A 21,347-nucleotide genomic window follows, 5' to 3' on the forward strand; every position below is an offset into this window, starting at 1 on the left:
CTGAACTTTTTTTTGCTTCTGATTTTCTTTTTTAAGTTGTCCAGCAATGGCCTTCGGGACAGGAAAATAACATTGCATTGGGTTTTCAAGAGACAGGACAACAGTCATAGCTTCACATTCAATTCTACTGTTTACCAGTCAGTATGATAAGCGACAACATTTGGTAGAGGTGTGCATGTTAACTCCTCTCGTCCAAAGCCAGTCATAATAAGTCTAAACCACTTACACATTTTAACTGCCGGATGTAGGTCCATCAATAATAGTGGTCCCCCTTACAAGAAACGTGACATGGTATTGATTCATGGTAACCGCAGGCAACCCTGTAAATTTTGGGTTATACCCAAAAGTTACCATTAATTTGGAACTTGTTTAATGCCAGTTGCACGTGTTTTCTGAAGTTGTGGCGTGTTTGCCTGCCATAGTGGCGGTTGCTTCTAGCTATTTATAACATTGGTAGGGCAGCTGTTGATATAGATGAATGACAAAGCAGAGGCTGTGTGAAGTGATGTTCTACTACATATGAAATAACACCAAATTAAAGTATATCTGACAATGATAAAAAAAAAGACATATTGTCGCTTTAAGTAATCAAAAGTGTGTGATAATGAATTTGGGGAATTCTTTTTCTTTTTGCCTGTAGAGAAGTTCCCAGACAGGACTGGAAACTGATTAATCTACCCAAGCGCCTTAGTGAAACTAAAGAAGCCAAAGTCGGTGTCTAAGTATGACACTGATCTCCAGTCACCTCCAGCTGGGGAACTCCAACAATATTGTTTCCTCATTAAACTTCATACCACTCTTTACCTGATTGAATATCGACTTTCTAATAAACATATTTTCCACGTCGGCAGTTCCTCAGAATCAAGTGGAAGGATTCAACAGACAGAGGTGTGCAGTCAGGCGCCATATGGTCTCACAGAAGGTGTCAAGCCAGATTTAGTTTTCACACCTGTCACCCTGCTGCTGTTGCGAGGTATTATGCAAGTCTATATTACACCTTTTTCAGAAATATTATTTTCATCCCTGGCTCTCGTGAAAATGGTCAGTTTACTTAAAGTAGAAGGGTTGAGTTAGTGCAACTGAACTTGTTCTTACTACTTACTTACTTACTTACTTACTTACTTACTACTAAGAACAAGTCTAGTTGTCCTAACTCAACCCTTCTGATTTAAGATGACCTGGATGACTGAGATCCTTCACAGACATGTCAGTTCACTTAACTAATGAAAAAACTTTTGATCTCCAGGACGCAACAATTTTAGCCCTCTGTTTACAGTTTACAACCATCATTTTGTTAGAGCTTCCTGCTAAACTGATGCTTTCTTGTGATTGGAAGGACCCAAAACAAGGGTGCTGCAAGTTGATTTCGGGGGTTGGAACACATGCCCGACTTGAGGTTCTGTCACTAAACTGCAAGAGGGATCTTCGAAGTACTGGTGCCATTTGCGACAACACAAATGGCTCAATTGCTCATTGAGGAACCATTAGTGTAATTTACGAAATGGTTTGCTCACAATTTTCAAAAATTGTCGAAGATTTTTGAAAAAGAGGTCATGTTGTGAAGAAGGCAAAGGATGGTCAAAAATATCCCAAAGGGGAATTCACTTGTGCTTCTTTAGACATTGATATAGATCAGCATAGCAGTACTTTGTGGTCCTCATTAAAATCAATTAGCAGATTAATTTGTCCGTAAAGGTCCAACAAAGCTGGTGCTCCATCATCAACACACTCTCAGCTGATCGCAGACTGCAGTCGCTTTATATTAACGCTTTTGCCATCCAGCAAGTTCAAACAAGTCCTTTCAGCAGCTTCAGCTGGCTATTATGTCCTCTGCAGGAAGCCACATTATGCCAATGCAACTACTAACTAACACAAACTCATATACCGTACTGTGGGTACGGTATATGAGTTATATGAGTTATATAGTACGGTATATGTACGGTATATGAGTTCAGTCAATCAATCAGTCAAACTGATTGATTGACTTACCAAATTTGAACCCTCCAAAGCAACAGTTTTGAACAAATTCGGCAGTGTTGCGTTTAGACTGAGCACTTGTCACAGTTATTGTAACTCCACAATAATTGCAATATCGCTGCAGTGCTCTTAAAATTGAGATGCCTTGTAAATCTTGAACACAAATGAACTCATCTAAGTCGTGTGATGGAGGCGCAGTTATTATTTTTTCTCTCCCCGCTGGATGATGGCATTTTATGTCGACAGTCTAGGCAGGCTACCAGTCTCACGCAGGGCTTTAAATGATTATAATGTTGATGCTGCCTTTCAGCTTGTAAAATATGCAAATGTGGGAAAGCAAGTTGTTGGCGATCAGCTTCCACGTTGTTACTGCCAACTGTTTCACTGAATCATGGAGGAATTGATGGCAACAAAGGTATAGATGCAGAATGATGGTAATGTCAGAGCTGTGTGTGTGTGTGTGTGTGTGTGTGTGTGTGTGTGTGTGTGTGTGTGTGCCTTTTACAAGCTTCTGAATTGCACCTGGACTCTCACCCTATGCACACTATTTGTGCCATTTCGGCTCAGAAACAGAGGTACAGTATTCAAAGACTTGGAAACAATTTTCCCTCACAGTGCAGTGATTCAGGGGACGGCATATAATGGTTGTACAATATCTCTTCACCATCACAAAAGGTGTGTGTGTGTGTGTGTGTTTGCGCACGCGCGTGCTCATGTGTGTGTGATGCTGTGTGTGGCACAGGCCTTCTTTGATCTTGCCCTCTCCCTTGTCCATTTCAAAAGAATCCCCTAAGAGGGAGTGGGAAAGGGGGGGGCGGGGGGGGGGGTGCTGGGCGCGCTAGAGAGGAAGGAAAAAAGGTTGGGAAGAAATGAGGGAGAAGAAGAAGAAGAAGAAGAAGAAGAAGGGGGAGAGGAGGGGGAGGACGGAGGGGAGGGTGAGGACCAGTGAAGTGTGAAGAGTGTGCAACCTTCTCCCACTGTCTTTCATTGCTCGCTCGCTCTAAGAAAGCCATTATGCCCACAGAAAGTAGGAGAGCTCGCCGGCTTCCCCTCTCCTCAGTTTCTTAGTATCGGCAGCCGGTTCCCACAGGCCGAACAATACATTAGCCAGTGGAGCAGCACCGTCTGGAGGGAGGATTTGGGTGGAACTGAAACTATACGGCCATACAGCAAGCTTCTTATGGCTGCAGGGGACATAGGAGCTCTATAGTGCAGATGGTGGCGCGGCCGTTATGGCTCTCACAGGGCTGATGCAAAGTCGTTGCAGTTAGAGTTAACGATGCGCCTTCTGAAGTTCCCAGATATACAAGTATTGTTTAATATTACAACAATATTTTTCGTGTGCGCGGCCAAAGAGGAAAATCACCTTTGTGTGCAACAGAGAAGTGCACCAAGTGGGATTTGCTTTGGGCCTGATATCATTATTTATTAATAAATGTTTGAAAGTAAAATTTATTTTTATCTTTAGACCATAAAAGGTTTAAAAAAAAAAAAAAAAAGAAAGAAAGACATTTTTTAATGTTAAATTCCTGGACTAAATGGGCAATTTGCAGGAGATGGGACGAATGTAAAGAAAAAAAAATGTAACCAAGCCATACATTTGTCACCCATTTCTTTTCCATATAGTAACTGTGCTGTAGACCTGTGGAGATAAACTCCAAACTGCTTCCAAATTCACTCGAGAGGATTCATTCTGTGCTGGTACAGCTCGGGTATTAACAACGTGAACTCGAACTTGGCCATTGAGACCCTTGATCGTTGAAGCCAGACTACCCTCCTTTTGTTGACTCAGGAAAACATTTTGTGCTGTGGCAGAGGGGCGAGAGCGCGTCCATCTGAGACTCGGGCTCCCGTGCACACTGTGGCAAACACTTTCAATTACAGAGGGAAAACTGCAGTCAAACAAAAGTGTTGTGTGGAAGTGGAAGAACATTAACATTTATTATTATTATTATGTATACATCCAAATATTTACAACTGTGCAAAAAGAAGAAAGAAGAACAAAATATATGAATCTTTTAGATATGCAGTGGTGGGAAAAGGCTTGCGGACGCCCAATGCACTGGTGATATATTGCGTCAACCATCACCCTGGAGTCTCCAAGTGCTCTTTCTTTCCAGTACAGCCACACGCTCCCCTTCTGCACACGCACCGTTTCAGCCGAGTCAACGCTGGATGTTTCGGCAAGATGGCGAAACAATGCACATTGCACTTTAGAGCAGCCATACGATCCACGCGTCACACACTGTAAACTCTTTGTGGAGAAATTCTATTTCTCCCTCCCCGCCACTACCCCCCACCCCCCACCCCACCAACGTCTTTCACACACTGGCTCTCGACAAGTAGATCAGAGGCGCGCCGGGGTCAGCGGGTAATAAGCCAGGGGCTGATACATAGAAAGGAACAGTGCAGGAGGAAATTACAGATGCTATCAGCCAAGTTCAAGAACATGTTTTTTTTTTCTCCCCTCACCTCCTTCTCTACCTTCCCCAATCTCCCCTTTTCCTCGCATTCTTCCCCCCTCTCCCTCCTTTTCTATGGGATGCTGCACAAACGGCAGCCAATAAGGTAACGCCGCTCTCCATTCAAGGCAGCATAGGGCCCCCCCCCCCCACACACACACCCGCACACACACACATACTCTGTCCACCACCCCCCCACCTGCCCACTAATTTAAATGAGCTCCCCCACTGCTCTGATTTGAGCTTTCCAGCCAAGACACCCACCAAGGCACCGTGAAGGAAAAACTTAACCGCTTTAAAAGTAACTTAAACCTTCCCTCGGCTCTGAAAATTAAGGAGAAGGAAGGAGGGTAAAAATAAAAACAGTATGAAACAAGCCAGAAGAACTTTCTGTTGGGAACAAGCGTCTTAATGAGTGTAAAATTGTCTGGGTTTCACCCCAGTAGAGCCCTGTCGCAGGTGAGGCTAAAATGGGCAGTCGTTGAAAAGTTTAAAAATTTAAAAGAAAATTTAATAAAAATTGATATACAGAATTTAAAAAAAAACAAACTTATATTCAATAATATACAGGAAATGTATACAAAACATGCACAGACAACAGGGCAGACCCTGCTACGATACAGATGTTATTCAATGAACAATGGTCAAAGTTTGAACTGACTGATGTCTAAAGTCTCAAACCTGCAACTGTGGGTCCATGTGTGGGAAATCATTCACATAAAACTGGCTCCCAAGGATTAGACCCATCCATCTTCACAGGTACATTTGATCCTTGCGCACACACACTCAAACACACTCAGCTTCAGTTCTCTCTCGCTGTGTGTGTGTGTGTGTGTGTGTGTGTGTGTGTGTGTGTGTGTGTGTGTGCGTATGGCTGGCTGGCTGGCTGGCTGGTGGGTGGTGGTGGTGGTCGGGGGGAGGGGGGGGGGGGCTCCCGTGAGTCCTGCAGCTGCATTTTGTGCTTCCTTCGCTGGTTTTCAAGGGGCTAATAAAACCTCCATTATGTCCTCGAGGGGTCGGGGCTGCATTCGGGTTGTCGTGCAGATGCTGAGATGAAACGGGTCCGCCATGGCGTGAATGAGCGGCTCTCTGTGACGAACCGCACGCTCGCCGTCAGTTTAATTGGCAACGAGTGGACGTGCTGGCTCGCCGAGCAATTAAAAATCAGCACGAAATTGCGAATAGTTAGTGTTTCTGGTGAGATTGTATTACAGACAAAAAGAAATTGAAATATGAAAAAGTCAGCATTGTTTTTTTTTTTCAGAAGCTAATTATTGGGGGTCTTAAAGGGCTCTGCCGTCTGTTCATCATCATCGGCGAGGCATGACAGGTTTTCCTTTAAAGATTAAATTGAAAGGGTTTTTTTCCCTCATTTGACTAATGGCCATATTAGGCACGGTGACACTATAATTATTCATAGCAGAAAATGCAGCATGCAGTAATGTAGTAGCCGTTCTACAAGTACCCATAGTGTAGTTCCGACAGAAATACTGCCACTTTAATTACGCGGAGAAAATTATCACTCAAAAATGCAGGTATTATCGAAAGACGTTTCCGCTGTGACTTGTCAAAATTAAATGGAGCGTTTCAACACAAACAAAGGGCAAATAATTATCATAGCCATACATCTCGCGTGTGGGGGCCTATAGACAAATCCCACTTTGTGTATGTCGCCATCTTGTGGCGCCGCCATTACTGGTGTGTTAACACTGAGGACACGTGTCAGTGACAGCCAGCGCAAGTAGCATCATGGCTAGTTGGGTGGATGATGTTACACAGTGGCCTTTGGTTACAGATGAAGGTAGCCTGTCAGCGAGCTCAGAAATTACTTGTGGAAAGAGGTTGTAAGTAGAGAGAGAGAAAAGGGCAAAATTCACGTCAGGATAATATTTGCTATTATTTAGTAGGTAGCTAGCTTAACTTTCGCTAGCGATTGCTAGAGAGCGTTTGCTAAAGTAAGCTTTAGCTGACGAGTAAGCGAAAACAGAAATTCAAGAATTTTTTAATGTGTTGAATGTCTAAATGACGTCCTTACTGCAAGCTAATGATAACTTCTATGGGGGAACACTTATTAATATATAGCTTACTAATATGAGCACCACGTAATGCAATGTTTTGCTGTAGCTTTGCAGCATGTGAATGAAAGCTTCGTTCATTCATTTATTCATTTGTTCATTCATCCACTGCATGGCAGCAAACAGGTGCTTTCTTTCGTGCAGAAGAGGTTTATGTATTTTGCATGTCTTCTTCTTCCACAGCTTAATTTTAACAATACGATTAGTATAGTTGAATACGGCACAAGTATTACCATTTGACATTCGAGGAAACTAAGAGAGATGTAAATCCGTAGGCAGAGAACACTCGGGGAGGTAGAGGTGCAACACTTCAGTGATGGCTGCTTGTCTACTTCCGGTCACTTCCCGTCAATGTCACCAGGTTTTACACTACAAAAGTTCATGAAGACAGTGACCTAACCTTAACAACACACAATCGCCTACAGTCTATCCTCTGCCATAGATGATGAACATTTCTGTCAGGAGAAGATTATGAGCAGCAGAGACAGCATTAAAGTTCAAAGTGATAAAAGACATTTTGAACAGAAGACGAATTATTGCTCTTAGTGGCCCAGCTTGAGGTAATTAATTGTGGGATGCAGTCTCCTGCAAAAGGGAACTTCCAAGCTGAAGGTGACTTGCCCCAGAGCCAAGACACTTGCTGCAGTGATGAGTGGAGCAGACCCGGGTGACAGAGAGACTCTTCATCAAGGATATGGATGAAGATGACCAGGTGTCGGTGTGACCGATCATCTTCACGGGAGGAGGCTCGAGTTGACGTACGAGCCACATTCGACAAATTCAAGAGGAAGAATGTGTTAAACCATGACAGCTACACCGGATTGGACAAGAGGAAGGTGAGTGGCTGGTTGCAAAGGTAGCAAAAGTATTTCCATTCTGTGCTTTAGTAAAAAAAAAAAAAAAAAAGCACAGAAAAGTTGTGACACAATAAACTGGACTAATTTAGAATAATTTTTAAAAGCTTTGGTATTCTCAATACTGGATAGTTTTTTTTTCTTTGTCAACTGCATCAAACCAAACTGTAATCAGTGACTTTTCTAATCAGTGAGCCATTATTGGATGTTTACACCTTTAATAACAAAAAACAATATTATTTTCTAAATTTTCATTTGTTTTTCTTACTGAAAACGTACTGAACAGTGACTCAGAAACTGAGGCACAGCATAGTTCAATTCGTTCTCCTTCAAGCAACAACAATATAATGAATAATAAGTGAGTTACTTTGAACAGAATTAGTATATTTTCAGCTCCAAGGATTGGAGCTGAAAAGATACATTAGTAGTAACATGAGATACTACGGTTTTTTAAATGTAAGAAGTAGAAAGTACAGATATTTTTGTCTACATGTATTGAGTAAAAATAAAAACTTACTCAAGTAAAGTACAGATTCTCTGAAGTACAGTAACAAGTAGCAAGTGTTCACACTTTGTTACTTCTCACCTCTGGTTGGTTGTGTGAGACAATGTTCCTTAGCATTTTTTTCCAAAAACTATCTATACATATATAATTATGTAATATATATATATATATATATATATATATATATATATATATATATATATATATATATATATATATACATATGTATATGTATATATATGTGTGTGTTTGTGTGTGTGTGTGTGTGTGTGTGTGTGTGTGTGTGTGTGTGTGAATGCCACATTCTCCTCTCTGATCCCTCAGCCTGCATTTGTCTTCCAGTTGTGCGCTGGAGTTGTGTTGACATGAGTCTGAACGCCGCCCACATGCGAGCTGGTCCCTGCTGCAGACGACTGCGGCCGGCTCCCATGTGACGCGCTGCAGGCGTCTTCGCTTGGTTGCAGATGCTGTTTGTTTTTCCTGCAGATAGGTACGAGGGCTTGTTAAACGCTCAGATGAACCGCACCGCCCGCCTGATACCATCGCCTTGCGTGTGTCAGCACATCTGTGTGTGTGTGTGTGTGTGCGTGTGCGGACGCGCACGACACTGTCATGCTAGGCTACAAGCAGAGCAATTACACTATAACCTGCCCATAAAAGGCCTCATAATACACGCTATTTATATCCAACTGTGTGGAACTACATAAACAATCTTGGCTGTAGGTGTTGTGTAGCCGTTTTTTATCTGCCCTGTCCGAGTTAATGTGGCTTTTCAACCCACCCACAAAGAGATAAGTACAGTAACAGGGCACTTATCAGCCACTGGGGACATTAAGGAAGCCCGCAGGAATGTCATCATAACACACAAGTCCAACACACTGCAGACGTTTTAAGGCAGCCTTCTGGAACAGAAACAGAAACATTTTTCAGAAAGACTTTTTCCCCTTCCGTGACATTTGGACAGATGACATGCTAGAAGCGACTTATAAAGGTAAGTATATACTGAAAAAATGCATACTATTTGAAGAAAATGAAATGTGTGTGTGTGTGTGTGTGTGTGTGTGTGTGTGGGTGAGAGAGAGAAAGAGAAAGAGAGCGTTTGGGTGTGGGCTTTGTGCATTTCACAAGTCGTGGGTAAGTGCGCAATATTCAAGTGACAGAGAATTTCAGAGGTGAAACAAAAATGTGATTGCATTTTTATTAATTTTTTTTTATCTTGGATCCTAGTGGCGACAAATTCAAGTCCAATGTTTTAACTTTGTTGCAAAAAAAATCTCCCCCTTGCCACCTTACTTCCCCATGAACTGCCACCTTATCGCGGTGGGGGAGTGTGATTGCCTGAATGATCCTAGGAGCTATGTTGTCTGCGGCTTTATGCCCCTGGTAAGGTCTCCCAAGGCAAACAGGTCCTGGGTAACAGTACAGACTAAAAGTAGTTCAAAAACGCCTCTGACAGACAGTACAGCAAGGATCGTGACGCCGCCTGGCCCCACCCTGGAGCCAGGCCCGCGGTTGGGCCTCGCTTGCGAGTGCCTGGTGGCCGGGTCTTTGCCCACGGGGCCTGGCCAGGCCCAGCCGGAAGGAGCGACATGGGTCCAGGCTCCTCTGGGCTCAGCAAACCGCCGACTCCGTTGTTCTGCTGGGGGACTTCAACTGTCAACTGATCACTACCTGCTGGTGATTTGGATCCGCTGGCAGGGGAGGAGACCGGAGAGACTCGGCAGGCCCAAGCGCATCGTGAGGGTCTGTTGGGAACGTCTGGTTAAGTCCTGTGTCAGTGCGGTCTTCAACTCCCACCTTCGGGAGACCTTCTCCCAGTCCTCGGGGAGGTTGAGACATTGAGTCCGAATTGACCTTTGTCACCGGTTCTGTTCATTATTTTAACAGACAGAATTTCTAGGCACAACCAGGGGCTGTAGGGAGTCCAGTTTGGGAACCACTTGATTGCGTCTCTGCTTTTTGCAGATGATGTGGTCATGTTGGCTTCATCAAGCCAGGACCTCTAAAGTGCACTGGGGGGCGGTTAGCAGCCGCGTGTGAAGGGGCTGGGATGAGAATCAGCACCTCTAAATCCGAGGCCATGGTTCTCGACCAGATAAAGGTGGCGTGCCCCCTTCAGGTCGGTGGAGAGATCCTGAGTTAAAGTATCTTAGTATCTCTGTAGACGAGGTGGCCGAATGGTTAAGACGATGGACCGCTAATCCATTGTGCTCTGCACGCGTGGGTTCAAATCCCATCCTCATCGAAATGTTTGGCAAATTTCCCCACCGTGGGATCAATAAAGGTCTTCTTCTTCGTTCATGAGTGAGGGAAAGATGGAGCGCGAGATCGACAGGCGGATCACTGCAGCGTCTGCAGCTGCACTGATCTGTCGTGGTGAAGAAGGACCTAAGCCGAAAGGCGACGCTTTCGATTAACCGGTCCATCTACGTTCCTACCCTCACCTATGGTCATGAGCTTTGTGTAATGACTGAAAGAACGAGATCGCGGGTACAAGCGGCCGAAATGAGTTTCCTCCGTAGGGTGGCTGGGCGCACCCTCAGGGACAGGGTGAGGAGCTCATTCACCCGGGAGGAGCTTGGAGTACAGCCCACTGCTCCTCCGCATCAAGAGGAGCCAGTTCATGTGGCTCGGGCATCTGTTTCGAATACCTCCTAGACGCCCCTGGAGAGGTGTTCTGGGCATGTCCCACCAGGAGGAGAGACCCCGAGGAAGACCCAGGACACGCTGGAGGGGCTACGTTTTCTCGGCTGGCTTCTCCTTCCGGATGAGCTGGAGGAGGTGACTAGGGCCAGGGATATCTGGACATCTCTGCTGGGACTGTTGCCCCTACGACCTGACTCCGGATAAAGTGATAGAAGATGGATGGATGGATGGATGGATGCAAAAAAAACAGAAAAGTTTCAGTTTCCTCCCAATGAAATTGCTCCTTTCGCCTTTATAGACAAATAAGTAAAGCAATTGTGGTGTTGACGGGTAGAACAAACCCGTGACTGGGTGTGTTGCAAGATGTACCTTCAAGACCCCTTTGTGACATCGCAAAAGGTAGATTTGAACTATGCTTCCTGGGCACACCTGATGCCAAGTGAAGCAATCAGTGGAGGTAAAGGGATCGAGTGAATCATTTTGCATTTTCTTCAAAATGCCTTAATGACTTACGGCTTGTTATACCAACACAGGCATCTTTTGACAATGCAGCTGAATTAGTTTAGAAGCAAATCACTCAGTGTTGATTAAAAACAATGGCAAAAATTATTCAATACCATGGTGGATGGTTTCCTTGAAAATGAGTGCAGTTACAGTTCCGGCACTGTGACCTTTGCAACAAGATCCGGAGGGAATGTGGCATTTCCATTTAAGAGTGTCTACGAAGAGCATTTTACAAGAAAAAAATTAACTCCAACACCGTAAATGTGTGCTCTCTTCACACTTTTAAAGGCCACTGTTCAGAACTTCGTGATGGGCGATAACATATTTTTCAAATTTGATACAATAATCAATATTTTTGGGGTTGATATCGATTTCAATACACTTTTTGGTTTTAAATAAATAATAATAAATAACAAGTAAAAAGTTAAAACATCAGAAGACACACATGCCCATTAAATATAAATCATAAATGTACAGTTTACAAACCACATGCTCTCTTGGGTGCGTGGTCCTCAAGTTTGCAAAGGGGTTGCTGTTGTTGCTCCTTGTCGCACAAATCACACCTTACACTGTTTTTTTCAACTGGCGAAAAGTAGGACCAAACAACATTCCGCTTCTTTTTCTTCACCGACGAGTCTGACTCTGCGGCCGCCGCCATTTCTTTGCTGTGTATTGCGTACATGCATGCGACATCATGCACTGCGCGCCGACTGCCGAGCGTGTGCACTGCGCAACCGTAGTGGTATTTGGTGCATTAAAGTAGTAGTAATACATATATATATATATATATTCTTAAAATTATCGATACATAATTTTACTTTGATTAGTAATCGATACATCAATAAAAAATATCGATATGGACATCACTTTCACTACTGCAGCCCGACCACCACCTTCAGGAGATAGAAGGAAAAACATCAGCTGCAATTTTTTCTTTTTAGAACAGGACTGACTCCAAGGACACATTTAACACTAAATCTGAATGGGAAAAAAATACTGTTCTTTTTTTTTCAGAATCAGTGTCTCATCTGCCAAACCAGCACAAACCCTCCACCCCAAGCAACACATTCATCACATACACAAACACAAACTTTATCTTTCCTTTTTTGTTTTCCTTTTAAAAGTATCTTATTGGCTCCCAGCTTTTCTTTCCCAGTTTTAATTGGCGGTAGTTTTCTACCAGTGCAGGCGGCCAGTAATAGCCGCACATTTCCTGTTCTCCCATTGATCCGAGAGCAAACCCGTCATCAAAACCAGCCAAACTGGTGTGCAGCCTCAGCCTCCTTAGTTGCTGGGTGGAATTCACATTTAATCACCGGTCTTGTGCTGAGGCTGAGCGCTTCTGCCTAGCAACAGGCTCTCGCGCCAAAGGGGGGGGGGAAGCCTACCTGTGGCTTCTGCCAGTTTGCGCACGTGTGTCAATCGAGACATGTGGGTGTATCATGCAAGTAAAGCAGCTTTTATCAAGTTGTTTTGAATGGGTTGTCGCCTCATGTGCAGCCCCCCCACCCCACCCTTTTTTAAAGTGAATATAATATAATGTAATAATAATAATAATTATTATTATTATTATTATATTTTTGTGGAGCATATCTGAGTGCTATGGAATAAATTTGGGTTGTGACTTCATTATAAGGAAAAAGATGTGGGTCCTGAGACTCCACCAGTTGAGGACCACTGGTGTAATGTAATCACAAATTGAAGGGGCACCTGTCCTTCTCGTGCCCGTCAACCAAACACTTGACGCTGTCATTTTTTTGTGATGCTGGGAAAATCCAGAGGTGACTTTCTGACCGTCTCACATGCAGGCAATGTGGGATGCGGTTTGTAGCTCGCTCTGTCGAGTTTTTCTTCACAAAGCGTAACCACTTTGTCAAACGATTACAGTAAACTCTAAAAAAGTGAGTTTTCAACAGGATGGAAACGATTACAAGCCAAAAAAAGGGCAACATTTGAAAGGGAACGCAACCTCAGTAATCGGAGAGACGCTAAAAACCTTCTACCCGTTGGTACAAGCCACACAGCTCAGTGAAACCAATATGATGTCTGCTTATGATTAAATTGATCATACAACAGGGAGATTGTTTGTTGCAGTGGTACAAGAAACAAAAACAAACGACAAAATCCAACAATGTCTCATATACTGTAGATAAATACATCATTTAACCTAAACCAGAGTTTCTCAACTGGTGGGTCAAGACCCAAAAGTGGGTCATGGAGCTCTTTTGATTAGATCGCGGCCTCGTGGTTTGTTTCCCCTTTAAAAAAAAGGGGGGGGGGATTTAAAATATTCATATATGTTTATGGAGAAAATGTTGGCCATTTATTTTGCAGGACACATAATTTATCCATCCATTTTCAATACCCACCTCTCCCTGAACTGCGGGTAGAGGGGGTGTTTGCTAGAGCCTCTCCCAGATGTCGCAGGGCAAAGGCAGGGTGACACCCTGGACAAGTCGTCAGGGCCACATAGAGACAATTTAGAGTTCCCAGTTCACCTCACATGCACGTTTTTGGACTGTGGGAGGAAGCTGGAGAACCCGGAAGGGAACCCTTGCAGACACAGGAAGAACACTTAAACTCCACACAGAAAGTCCCCAGGCCTGGAATCAATTCCACAACCTTCTTGCTGTGAGGCAGCAGCGCTAAACACTGTGCCACGGTGTCACCCACACACAACTCTATTAAATAATTTCTGTAATTTGTCATTTTTTTTATTTTTGTGGAATCATTTTGGGGCGTGACTTCATGATAAGGAAAAAAAATGTGGGTCCTGATACTCCACCAGTTGGGAACCACTGAGCGAAACAATCTTTAATGTACACTATACATACCAAAAACCTAAACCTAGCCTAATCTATATACACTATACAACACCTAAAAGACTTTATGCTCTCGTAAGTACTACGCTGATGATGCACAGCAGCTCAACTGGCACCGTCTTGAGTGTCTGCTCGCACCTGCCCACAGGCTGCAGCTCCCCTCTCCGTGACCCCGTTCTTTTTCTTCCATTCATAAAAACCCTCACTCTAGTTTCAACTCTTTTTTCCCCCCTCCCCTCCAACACCTTCTTTCCTTTATCCTTTCTTTGCTCTCACCTTCCCCGCGTCTCCGGGCTCTCTCCACGCTGAGCTGAGCTGAGCTGAGCTGAGCTGAGCTGGCGCTCTCGTCCTTTTCATGGGGGTTCGCCGATATTATTCCTAAGTGAGGCGGCCTTACACGGTGCAGATTAGTGAGCCAGGGCTGGACTTTTGCAGTTGCCAGGGAAAAGTAAATCGGTGTGAAGCACCGGAAGGACCATTGAGTCGGGCGCCGCCGCACACAGTGATACTGTCATCTTTTAACATCGCCACAGCGGCACATTACCAACTGAAAGAAACAAAAATGGATGAATGGATAAAATCCATAAACCCTTGCTGTATACTGTGTGTGTGTGTGTGTGTGTGTGCGCGTGCGTGTGTAAATTTTTTCTTCATCCCAGATGTTTTCAGAGATGAGACTGGCAACCAGATTATTAATGATTTAGCTATCTTGAGCAAAGAAAAATGTGAAATTATCACACAAACCTTGATTTAAATTTTATGAACTCATCTCTCATTGAGTCGTGTCAACTTTTCAACAACAGTCACTGTGCTTTGGTGTGCGCCACATAATCAGAGCGCTGCTTTGCATTGCGTTGTTTTAAACTACACGTAAACGCCTTAATCCGGCTCCAAAATTGGGGTTCTCAAAATCGTAGGCAGAGATTACTCGATTTAACTCGAATTTCTCCTGCCATGCACAGGGAAAAGGAAAGAGGTGAATGAGTTCTGCGCATGGTCAAATCAAGTCTGCTTTGACCCAGGAAGTAAAATGAGAAACAAACGCAACGAGCACAATGGTGCTGTCCTGCCGAACTAGCGGCACGCTAGAGAGACGAGGGACCGACGAGAAAACGCAGAAGAGTCAAAATGAGGGGAGAGCGCCACCTAACGCTGTGGAGGCGGACGTACTTTACTCAATCATCTGCTTATCTCCTCTGCACTTAAATTTAGGGACAAATATCCAATCCGATCCTTAATTGAAGAATGGCAATAATCTTATCAAAGTGTAAATGCAAACGCTGTTTATTCATAAAGAAGCTACAACACTTTGATTTATGACTTCATTATTTCAACATAATATGAGAATATAGTCTGGATTTACCCTGTTGATAGATGAAAACTAGTCATACCAAAACAAACTTGATCATTCTAACTAATATATTGTTTAAATGTGCAAATTGGGGGGGGGGGGAAATCTAATTCTCCTTTATTGTATCCACTCAGCTGAGTTGCACGACATGTGCGCTCTGGTTGGTGCAGGCGTACTTACGAGCCGATTGGCTAAACAGGTTCAATTCATAACCTCCACTTTTGAAAACTCCATGGAAACAGCTCTCCAGTGAAACAACAGCTTGTGTTGGGAGAATCACACAAAAGATTGGCACACGCATAGCATGTTTGTTATGTCGTCGGCCGAAAACATGTTTTTTTTTGTTGTTTTTTTTTGTCTGCTCAGGCGACTGGTGTTAATTGAATGTCCCCGACGCGACGAGCAGACGCGAAAGCCCACAGCTGGTCTCGGATGTCTCGAAAAAGTGAGCGGAATAGCGTCGGATGACAAAAGCGCACGCGGGGACACGCGCACACGATCCAGGGGGAGAGCTTCGCGCCGTGAATCTGGCCGGTTGTGCCAGCCGACGGTACTTTAGCGATGATTATGTTATCTATTTAGACAGATCTCTGGGGGGAAATATTTGAAGCCATAAAACTGCCAGTTCTCTCCGCCTTTGTGTTTATGTCTTTGTGTGTGTATGTGAGTGTGTGTGTGTGTGGTGTCTGGGTGAGTTGGGTGACATTGCTGAGTGCAATGACCCGATGGCATCCGAAGGCTATTAGCATGGGGAGAATACATTCCGGAACTGGCCGCCCAATACAAACACTGGGCTCGCCATAATGAGGCGTGACTAGACCGCTCGGTTGCCATGGAGCCCTCCCTCCCTCTCTCTCTCTCTCTCTCTCTCTCTCTCTCTCTCTCTCTCTCTGTCTTCTCTCACTCTCTCGCTCTTTTATCTCTCTCTCCCTTCCACTTATTTCTCACTTTTAAACACTCACTGGCATGAGTCTCATTTGCAGGGCTGAATTAATAAGGGTGCCTCGGTTTTGTGAATCACAAAGAAAAGTGCGGTCATTTTTAAATCTTTTCCTGTTCTCCTTCGTCGTTTGTCTCCACCAAACGATGGGGCCGTCAGACTGATCATGGCCATCAAGTTATTTTTAATGGATTTTTGTTCAATGCTTTTCTTTTCTCTATGGTGACTTTAAGACAAAGTCTTTAGATTGTTTCGCTGGCAAAGAACTCACTGTAGTTGACCTCCAATTCACGTCAGGTTCCACATGAAGCAAAATTTTAGTTGTATGATGAATGAGCTAGATAGGTGAATTTAGTCACAAAGTAGAGCCACTTGTTGCCACGGCATCCGTTGCTAATGCTTAACCCGCCTCCAGAAAAGCATGTTTTTGGTGTTTTTTTCAATAAAGAGTGTAAAAAAAAAAAAAAAAAAGGATTCCATCACCTTAAAAAAGACTCCGGCTTCAGCACCAGTTCTGGCTTCTGTCCCAATTTCAAAGCCACTGCTTCCTGAACAGGTAAGACAGGAAGTCTCAGCAGCTGTTTCCTCCACAGCTTTGACCCCCGACGTCCCCGTCAAACAAACTCAGGGTTCCCCCGCCTCGACTTTCACCTGTTCAGATCCGAACAGCCCAGGTCAGCCCAGGCTACGCTGGCAAGGGATTTAGTCCATCAGGTACATTCCATCCTCTTGGCCGATCTTGTGTTTGTTTCCAAGGAACGCTCTCTTTCCCAGGTCTCTCTTGGCCTCACAGCCAAGGCTCTTGGCTGAGGTCCATGCTGCACAAAGGGCCCGGGCATTCCAGCTGTCTGCCTTTAATCCGGTGTGTCAGCTCGCGTTAATGTTGCAGCGTGAAATCTGAGGGCGCAAAGCGGCGTGGAATATCTACAAGGAAAAAAAAAAAAAAAAACGCCCTAAGAATTCCTCTGGAAAAGGTCGGCTGGCTGGCCGGCCGGCCGGCGGTCCGCTGGTGGCGGAGTTAATGGGTGGTGGAGATAGCAGGTTGAGGTCGATTGTGAGTGTGCGTCCATGCGTGGGCCCGTCCGTAGGGTCTTTAAGCCGGCCAGGCAGGTGGTAGGAAGGTAACAGAGACACCTCGCACCCAGAAGAGGATGCTTGGCTCTAATGAAAAGGAAAAGCGCGCCCGCAGGCCTAATGTGAGACGAAATCAGCATTTCCGCTCCTCCTCGGGACCCTCGCAGCTCGCCCGGGCAACACAATGGAGGAATGACACGCTTCTGTGGACGGTTAATTATCTTAGACACACACGTGCACTCTGACACCCACTTCGGTACACGTGCACGGGCCGCAGACGAGAAACGCTCGACGCGTACACCGCGGCGCACACGCACGCGCACATACACAAATACAGGGAGAATCGTGCAAGGACAGTGCGCGCCCGTACACGCGCAAACAGACACCCACACAAATACCCACCATCGCTCCACACCCTGTCTCTCCTGCTTCACTCACTTCCCCCCAAATCCGGCTCTATTCACCACAACTCATTGTCTGCGATATTTGCTGCAAAGCAGCCATTCAAGCACAGCAGAACCGTCCATTATTTGCAAAGAGTAACTCACACTTCAGTGTGTGTGTGCGCGTGTGTGTGTGTGAATGCGTGTGTGTGCGTGTGTGCATGAATCCATACAGAGTGAGAAGGTAATTTTCTCTATTCGTTCCAGTTATTAAGTCATATATAATATTTTCTTAATTTTGTCATTTGCAGCGTTGGAAAAATGGAAAGACAGTGAATGTCACACAGGTTTCCTTCAGGTGATCTTCTGCCTCCCACATCAGCACGCCACCCAGGACGCCCCTGATGCTCTGCCAGCCTGCGCTCATCTCTGCCACAACAAGCTTTACACAGAAGTAGTTGGACCTTTCAAGTCATGCCAGTGCAGCTTAAATGTCATTATTGATACATTTGCTCTTTATATTTTGGTGGCATTGATCTTTTCGAGGCTAGACTATTCTGCGAAATCCGCATAAGCCCCCTTTTTTGTTTTGTTTTTAAGAAAGAAAATATAAAAGGTTCAACACTTTGACTGGGTTAATATTGCTAGTGTCACATTTTCATGAAGGTTGGATCTGGTATTGTTGGTAAGCTTGTTTATTCCCATTTCTAACCATGTTCCATGTGTGAAGATCGTGCAGCTGCTGGATGAGCAGTAAAATATACCAAAGATATTCCTCTATTGGCACTGATTCTTTTATTTTGTGTTGTTTGAAATACTGGATTATTCAACTCTCTCAGCACCAAGGACACAAAGACATATTGGTAAATGTATGTTTTAAGCAGATTAAGGAGCCAGAACAGCCTGGAAACTGGAACGGCCAGGAATGGAATCCAATTTTCCACCAGGACCTGCCACAGGTCGCACAGAGTGGTTGTGTTGATCACATCCACGCTGATCGCACCTGAGGTTCTCTGTGACAGCCCCGGCTCTGGGAGGCAGAGCAGTGTCATCAAGGAGGACAGAGCAACGCCCCAGACTGTGGATGCAATGGAAGAGCAACTAGCCGCAGAAGCTTGACTCGTTGTGTTACAGCACTGTTCCCACCAAAAGCTGTTGCCCTGTCAATGCAACAGCCAGCGAAGCTGTAATCAGCGGGTGTTGTCAATCAAGTTAATCAAGCTAATTAACCCTCCAGCTAATCACAGATTAACAACAGTATCAACAAATACCAACAAATGAATAAAGTGCTTCTCAAGAGGAGGGAAATTAACTACATTGATTCTGGGAACTCAACAATTTCTCTCAACAAATGCATGGTACATCATCAGCAAAAAAGAAACGCTTTGCAATCAGATTTATTTTCTCTATGCACGTTTCCGGTAATACAATCAATCATGTTTGTAACATGTTACAAGGATCTTCCAACTAATTTTGGAAGATCCAACAAATTAATGTATCTTTGCTTGAAAAGTTCAAACATTAATTAAAACTGATTTTAATTATCTGTTTGTTTGTTTTTTGTTGTCGTTTTTTAATCATAATTTTATTTATTTGTACCTGCCTTCATTTTGTTTATCGTTCAAATTTCAAACCAGAAGTGTCTGGCGCAGATGTCTTCCACCACACCACCACAAAATGCCCTCGCAACTCACAGTTTCTACCTGGAGACACGACAACCAATAGTCGTCCGGCTAAAACGGAACAACACCCAGGCTTCCTCGCTGTCTGCCTTTTCCTGCAGTTCCTACGAAAGTGATCAGGACGAGAGTGGAGAGTGTGGTGTTCCGTCAGACAAGTGGCCACGGAAAAAAGGTGAATTGTCCCTTCATCAGTGCTTCAGTGCTCTGTCGGGTGGGGCGGATTGATTTTATCCTGAGTCTGTAGCTAACAGGGGGCATTCCCCATTTAATATTCAATTATGGGTTTGCTTTATTGGAGCAGATACACCACTAGCACTAGTTAGCAATACAAAGGACACTGCAGAACCATTTTAGCAAGTTGGCTTCAGTGGTAGAGCTACAGAGCACAAACTGTGGAAGATAGTGCGACTCTTTCTTCAGTCGTACTTGCATATTTCTAAGCCTTGGGTGCATCTTTGCAAAGAGAGTTGCTTAGTTGGAAAGGAATCTGCGCTTCCATCCTAACGGTCCACCTGTGTGTCTCTCCCTGACTGTGTTGTTAGGTCTATAACATTATGATCAAGAAGATAGTGCGGAAAACTGTTGTGGTTGTGAGCCAAACAGCCAAATCTTTTGGCCCTCATGTCCAGAACTATCTTAGCACACCTCTGCACGCTTTAACCGATAACAGAATCTCCAGTGAGAACGAAAACATTGTTTGCAAAAAAGATTGCACTCAACCACTCACCCCGCCGTTCATTAGCATCAGCGAAAGCTATTTTAAAATAAAGATATTCAGCACTGCACTATCAGCACCTTGTTGTTTACAGCCCTCAACTGTTTGGGTCTGCAGAGTTTCTATGAGCAAAGGAAAACGCTGACACGAGCGAGAGGACATTTGGACAGTGGTCACTGTGAACAGACTTGCAGGTGTGGCAGTTGGCCTGTCTGACAGAGCTCAGGCTAATTAGACGCTTTATTTGCAGATGTAGAGTGAGCGGTCGGCTTCCTGATGACGCTGCAGGTCGCAAAGGCCGAGCAATTTTCTTCCCTTTTCTTCCCCGTGAGACTCATCCCAACGTTCTCACAGACGGAGAACACACACCCACAGTCTTTCATGTCACACATCTCGAGCCTGTTATCAGCCCGCTCCTCCTGTATGTACGGTGCAAGACCGTAAGTGCAGGTGTCTGGTTGTGGGAGCTGCCCCCTTCTGACTGGTCTGACGGGTTCGGCGGTCGCACCTGAGCTGAAGCGGACGCCGCGCGAGGGTTTTCGTTACACAACGCACAAACGCTGCGTTTGAAATACGACCGCGGCCTCGTTCCAGGACTCTGAATCGCCCGCTGACTTTTCAGAAAGTGCTCAGTGGCTCAGTGTTCAGACCTGCTGCTGATTGGAGGAAGAACTAAACCATTGGTGGGTGACCTTAATGTCATCAAAGTTTGTCAACCTGAACTACGTGGTACTAAGTCTAAATAAAATATCCAGTGATTTTTATTTTTATGTTGGTATTAATCCTATTAGTAAATTATTGCGACGCAAAAGCTAAATACATTTTTTAAACATTTTTTTCTTCTTTGAACTGTAAAAATAGTATGATTCTTTTGATTTAATGGTGCATCCTTCTCATGTAAAGAGAGGAGTTGATAAACTTAGCTTGCATTAAGTGCAAAATGTTTGACAGTTGACTGACCCTCTGCCATCAACTGATCATATTAAACAATGTCCTGAGACAAACTGTGTCCCATAAACAAATTCATTTGAGTGCATAAATCCATGTACTTTATGTGGGATGAGACATACTTGTCGCTTGTCCCCAGTGCGAAACGTCTGGCTCATCCAGCATCATCATGATGAAATAAGAGTGTGTTCCTAAGTGGAGTAATAGGATTGATGTAAAATACTGGGACTGAGAGAAAATGCATTTTAACTAGTGGGAATTCATTGCACCTTAATCGAAACTGGTGATACTTCTGACCAAATGCTTTTCAACTGTTTTAGTTAAAACAAAAAAAATGTCAGGTGGGGATCCTGCACACGACACAGTGCTGCATAGCCACCAGTCTTGTGTTATAGTGGAGGAACACAAC

The 21,347-nt window shown here is 44.4% G+C and overlaps 1 non-coding gene across 1 annotated transcript; it reads left to right on the forward strand.

Moving 5' to 3' along the window:
- Nucleotides 1-10,036: 10,036 nt before the first annotated feature.
- Nucleotides 10,037-10,118, forward strand: trnas-gcu (transfer RNA serine (anticodon GCU)). Its single transcript has one exon. It is a non-coding gene; the product is annotated as a tRNA-Ser (tRNA).
- Nucleotides 10,119-21,347: the final 11,229 nt, after the last annotated feature.

Source organism: Nelusetta ayraudi, unplaced genomic scaffold, assembly GCF_046127955.1.
Source record: "Nelusetta ayraudi isolate G7.1 ecotype Tasmania unplaced genomic scaffold, CSIRO-AGI_Nayr_v1 ptg000048l, whole genome shotgun sequence".
Classification (NCBI taxonomy): domain Eukaryota; kingdom Metazoa; phylum Chordata; class Actinopteri; order Tetraodontiformes; family Monacanthidae; genus Nelusetta; species Nelusetta ayraudi.